The following is a 6,000-nucleotide window of genomic DNA, read 5'->3' as shown; positions in this document are numbered from 1 at the left end:
ATGAGGCCATGCTACTTTAGCTAAGCAGCTAGCAATAGCCTGCAAGCTCCCAGTTGAAAACTGTTTAGAGAAAGAGAAGTTTGTTCACACAACAGCCTATTCTTAGGGAGAAAAACAAGTGCATCTGCATAAATATTAGCTCTGTTCCATCAGAACCCACCAAGGAAAAATGGAAACAACCTGAAACTTAGCACATACACACAAATGACCTTCTGACCAATAAATGAGGCAGTAAGAAAACTACCCGCCAACGGGTGTGGTGCATGAGGTCCCTGAAAACTGGACAAAAGAAGCGATGTGAATAAAGAATTGGCTTTATCTGCATGAAGGATATGGAGTCTCGGCTGATTCATTACAACATCTCCCCACCACCAAAACAAACACACAGCCAGTTGAGCACAAGACCTGCCTCTCTGCCAGCCCATTTCTTGGAAAACACCCCTGATTGCCATCTCTGCAAGTGCAATCCCCACTTTCCAACTACCTTTTCTGCAGCCAGGCGAGAAAAGTAGTCGCTCTCAGCTCCGGACACCTCCAGACACCAACTGCTTTCAGCAGTCACAAGCCTGAAATATCAACTTCCTTACTGAACCAGCCCACTGGGAGCTCACACAGGGAGGCCTTTTGTCCAAGGATACCCACACCAGAGCTCGAGGCTGGAGCAGTTTGAAATGCAACACCTCCAGAGTTTAAACCTCCCTTTATCAAATGAGAACATACCAACCTGCCCCAAAGGGAAAGGAAAGAGAAGCTCTTCTCCCACAACAGCAAGCTCTGTGCTTCCTTTGGTTCCAGTGGAGAGTGCAGGCCATGGGCTACTCCTCACTTTGGGAAGGAACCTTGGGAAATGGCCTGACCTGGGAGACCAGCAGAGGGAAGTTCCCCAAAAGGTATGGAAAAGGATCTCTGCAGGGAAAAAGAAAAAGAAAGAAAGAAAAAAAAAAAGGTTAATTGAAACTTTTCAAAAAGTTCTCAGACAGAAATTTCTGCCCCAACATGACAACCCCAAAGTCTCTGTGGTTTTTCAGGACACATCATTTTTGTCAGTGCCCCCAAGCACAATCAGCTCCCCAACAAGACTTCAAGACTAAAGGACAAACCTTCCCCCTCACCTCTCCACACCAGCTCTAGGGAGTCTCTGTCCATTGCAAGATCTCCTTGGTCAGTCTGCATTGGCAAGAGCTGGCTGCAGGAGGCATTTGCATTGGAAATCTCCCCAGATGGGGGGAAAAACAGAAGAAGCGATTCCTGAGGAAAGAAAATGGCAACGTCATTTAGGAAGACAGCGGCGTGAGCTCCCTACAAGTGAAGGCCTTTCATCCCTGGCATAAAGCAACATCCATCCATGGGGCAGCACTAGCGTTTTGATGACAATGCTGACAAAATCCCTGCCCCTTCCTGCTGCTGTTGCTGACAGCGAATCATGAGAAATGTTCCAACTCTGCAAAAAACAGGCAGAGATGGCGAGAAAAAAACAGTTAGTCTGCTGAAAAGGTGGCCAAAAGAATGCTTTCTAATGTCCCCTTTTCATCCTTTCCCCAGCCAAGACAAAGCAATGGCCTTTTCCTCCGTCACCGACGGTGACCCAGGCACAGGATGCAGCATGGGGACAGAGTCCACCACAGCTCCCAGAGCCCACCCTGCCCAGGGGCTTCCCGTGCCGAGCCGAGCCGAGCCGAGCCGAGCCGAACCGAGCCGAACCGAGCCGAGCCGAGCCGAGCCGAGCCGAGCTGAACCAGGCCGAACCGAACCGAGCCGAGCCGAACCGAGCCGAACCGAGCCGAACCGAGCCGAGCCGAGCCGAGCCGAGCCGAGCCGAGCCGAGCCGAACCGAGCCGAGCCGAGCCGAGCCGAGCCGAGCCGAGCCGAGCCGAACCGAGCCGAGCCGAGCCGAGCCGAGCCGAGCCGAGCCGAGCCGAGCCGAGCCGAACCGAGCCGAACCGAGCCGAGCCGAGCCGAACCGAGCCGAACCGAGCCGAGCCGAACCGAGCCGAGCCGAGCCGAACCGAGCCGAGCCGAGCCGAACCGAGCCGAGCCGAGCCGAGCCGAACCGAGCCGAGCCGAGCCGAACCGAGCCGAGCCGAGCCGAGCCGCGGCCGAGCCGAGCCGAGCCGCGGCCGTTGGTCTCCGGTCGTTGTGGCCACAGTCGGCGATGGACGCCATGCCGGAGCTGCCGCTGCCCGCCGGGCTCAGCGCCGGCACCTTCCCCGCCAAGCTGTGGCGCCTGGCAAACAGCCCCCGCGTCCGCTCCGTGCGCTGGGACAGCCAGGCGCGGGGGCTGCTCATCGACCGCTCCCTCTTGGAGCGGGAGCTGCTCGGCCCGGGCGGCTCCCAGGGGCCGGCCCCGCACACCTTCCGGGCCACGCAGTTTCGCAGCTTCCTGCGCCAGCTGAACCGCTACGGCTTCCGCAAGGGGCCGGGCTGGGTTGGCGCAGCCGCGCCGGGCGATGCCGGCGCCTGGCTCCACTACACGAACCCCTGGTTTCGCCGCGACCGCCCCGACCTCCTGCTCCGCATCAGGCGCCGGAGCGCGGCCAACAGGCAGCGGCCGGCGGCGGGGCGGGAGGGGCGCAGGCGCCCGCCCTGCGGCTTCAAGCCGCTGCCCAGGGAGCGGCCGCCGCTGCCGCCCGGGCGCCCGCCCCGCGGCTTCCTTCTGCTGCACAGGGAGCGGGTGCTGCCGGACGGCCGGGAGCTGCGCTGTCCCCGGCCCGGCCGCTTCCAGCAGCCGCCCAGGGAACGGCCGCCGCTCGCCTGGCGCCCGCCCTGCGGCTTCCACCTGCTGCACAGGGAGCGGCCGGGGCCGGCCCGGCGGGAGGGGCCGAGCCGCTTCCAGGAGCTCTATGGGCAGCGGCCACTGCCCGCCCCGCGGGAGGTGCTGCGGATCCCGCCCTGCCACTTCCTCGGCTTCCACGGGGAGCGGCTGTGGCTGCACGGACAGGAGGGGGCCCCCAGCCGCTTCCTGGAGCTCTACGGGGGGCAGCTGCCCCCGCTCGACCGGGAGGTGCTCAGGATCCAGCCCTGCAGCTTCCAGCAGCTCCCCAGGGAGCAGCAGCCCCCAGCCTCCAACCCGCCAGGTAAGAAAAGAACTTTTGGCTGTTAGTGCCTCTTTGGTATTTGGTTGGTTTGTTTTCATTGTTTTCTCCTCTGTGCAGATCTTCAGGGCCGTGCTGAGGATCCCGTCTGAGCAGGGATGACATCACAAAGCCTTTTCCACCTGCCGCCATCACCTGGCCGTGGTCTCCCTGTTCCTCAGCACCGTCATGTTTGCTCACCTGAAGCCCCCCTCCATCTCCTCCCCATCCCCGGATCTGGCCCTGTCAGTTCTGTTCTCGCTGGTGCCTCCAGCCGTGAACCCCCTCATCTGCAGCCTGAGGAAGCAGGAGCTCGAGGCTGCAGTGTGGAAGACTGATGGCTGGATGGTTTCACAAACATTAAACTGCTGGCCAGTATCTCAAAATCACTTGTCATAAAAGTCATTTTTGATACCTCTTGTTGCTTTACTTTGGAGGTTCTTTTCCTTTGTTTTACTTTTATAATATTGTCCACAAAGCAGTGTCACTGTTTGTGCCATTTCTCATTTTGTTTCTCTCCACCTTCCCTGTGGCCACAGACTGTGTCAATGAGGGGCTGCACTCCTGGTGGCTTTAAAGGAACCCAAGGATCTGGCAGGCAAGTTTTCTGCAGAGATCCCCCTTTGGTTCTCTTCTCTGGATGAGAGCTGGGGGCAGATCAGTGCTGGCACAGCAGCTGTGCCCAGGAGCAGCAGCCCTTGGTGTTGGCAGCGCTGCTCCCGTGGCCCTGCCCCGCTGCCCTCCTGGCCCTGGTGTTGCTGTAGGGCCGGAGTGCTCTCGGCGCTGGGCACAGGGCTGGGGCTGGCAGTGCCGGGGCTGCAGCAGGGACAGGCCATGGGCTCCGCTGGGGCAGCGCTGACGCCTCAGGGCAGGGCCTCGCTGCTCCAGGCTCCTTGCCCAGGCTCTCTCCAGAACACGCCCAGGCCCAATGCTGTGCACGGAAAAGCCCCGTGAGCAGCCCCAGGGTGGCCGTGGGCAGGCTGGGGGCAAACAGCCCGGCTGGGGCTCTGCAGGGTCCCTGGGGGAGACGGGAAGGAGCAGCAGAGCAGGGGCTGATCCATCCCCACTGTGCTGGACACCCCCGGGCAGCGTCCCAGAGCGTCCTCATGCACCTGCCAACAACATCCCCCCTCTGCAGCCCTGGCCTCTCTCCCAGCTCACACGGGGGCCGCATCCTTGCAGGCACAGACACGGCAGCTCTGGCTCAGGAGCCCCTGTTTGCAGTGCCCAGAGCAGGCCTGAGCACCCCCATGGTGTTGGTGTGGGGAGATGAACCTGAGGGAGCACAAATGCCATCAGCCCCTGGGGCCAGGAAGGCCTGGGGACAGGAGAGAAAACCACTCAACTTTGTTGAGGCCTCTGAAGTCAGCCAGAAAGTTTGTTCCCATCAGCTGGGAGTTTCCTGTGCCACTGCTGACTTATTAAAATATGGATATTGATCTACTATCGATACCCAATTGTGACAGACAGAAGACTCTCTAACAGTTTAGAGTTAGAAAGTATATGTTTAATGCAACGCCAGGCAGTTGTGTGCGATCACTCCCTAAAATGCACTGCCAAGTTACAAAATCTCTTTCTTTTCAAAAGTGTTGAATATCCAAAATACTAATACATATTTATAGCACTAAAACCTCCCATTCTCTGCTTCATATTATAATTAGCTAAAAAGCTATTAAGCGTGTGTAGTTTGTTCTTTGAATTGGGTCAGTGGTCCTTTATATGGGGAGGGGGCGTAAAAAAAGGAAGTAAGTGGAGTCTTTCTCACTGTAAACTTTCAACCTTTTCAATGGATATCGAGATAAATGATAACTGGTCAAACTCCTGTTTCCTTTCTCCGTGACTGTTGAATGGGTTTTAGGATGCTCGAGGATTTACAATTGTCTGTGTTCCTAAATCTATTTATCAGTTTCTTCTGTTTCTCATTATAAACACAGCTAAACAAACACAAAAATGACAAGCAATTAGTTATTTAGATCCAGGATCGTTATCCTTGATCGCAATCCTTTCATCTAACCATTAACTTCTAATTCTTTCCAGCACAGCTTATCTATCTACCTACTTGAACTAATTCTGGCAAAGCTTATCTTTAGCTAAAACATGAACTTTTCTCAAATCCTTACCTCCTTTGAAATTCATCTCTCAGCTCTCCCTTGATTTCCCCGTGGTCTGTTGCAATTCATTGGGAGATCTTTTTTCCTAGACTTACGGAGAAATATTTCAAAGGGCTTCTAATAAACGCACATTCCTATTTTCAAGGGTGTATTTTTCTCTTGAGAGCAGAGGTGATTGCAGCATTCCGTGACTCATATTGACCCAGGGACTCTCCTAAGCAGGCAGGTCTGGCCTGCTCAGAGAAGCTGTGCCTTGAGCTCTGACCCAGTGGACAACCTTGCTCCACATTCCCCAACTCCATCCTGCCTCTCCTCGCTCACCTGGGACCTGCTTTGCTCGGAGAACTGGGTGCACTCAGGCAACGAGGGGTTTCCTTTCTTTTATTTTAGCAATCTAAAACCCCTGAGCTTCCCCATGGAAAACAGACAATCTCCTTGTAATGGATACATAGTATTAAATTCGTGGATTAAAATTGTGTGTATTAAAACTTTGCAGTGGAATGTAAAAAACCCCTGAATTCCTGGAAAGAGTTCCAGGGCATCTCTTCACATTCCACAGTCTTTTCACAGTCCAAAGGTGTTACCTCGACATCTGCCAGAGAGGTAACCGGGAAACGGCCCATTAAGCATGGGCTGACCACATCTTCACAGCTCATCAGGAGATCCGATACCAATCTGGGCAGAAACCTTCTGACAGAAGATTCGGAGACTTTTCATTCAGACGTCTTCTCAATTTCTCAGGAAACTCTTTCAGATATCCCTTGCGGACACCAGACATTTCAATGATTATGTTATGTACATGATGTCATGTTCTTCGG

The sequence above is a fragment of the Chamaea fasciata genome, unplaced genomic scaffold, assembly GCF_029207755.1.
Source record: "Chamaea fasciata isolate MVZ Bird 193981 ecotype frontalis unplaced genomic scaffold, bChaFas1.0.hap1 SCAF_68, whole genome shotgun sequence".
Lineage (NCBI taxonomy): Eukaryota > Metazoa > Chordata > Aves > Passeriformes > Sylviidae > Chamaea > Chamaea fasciata.
The sequence above is the reverse complement of the archived record's forward strand: the minus strand, read 5'-3'. Positions refer to the sequence as shown.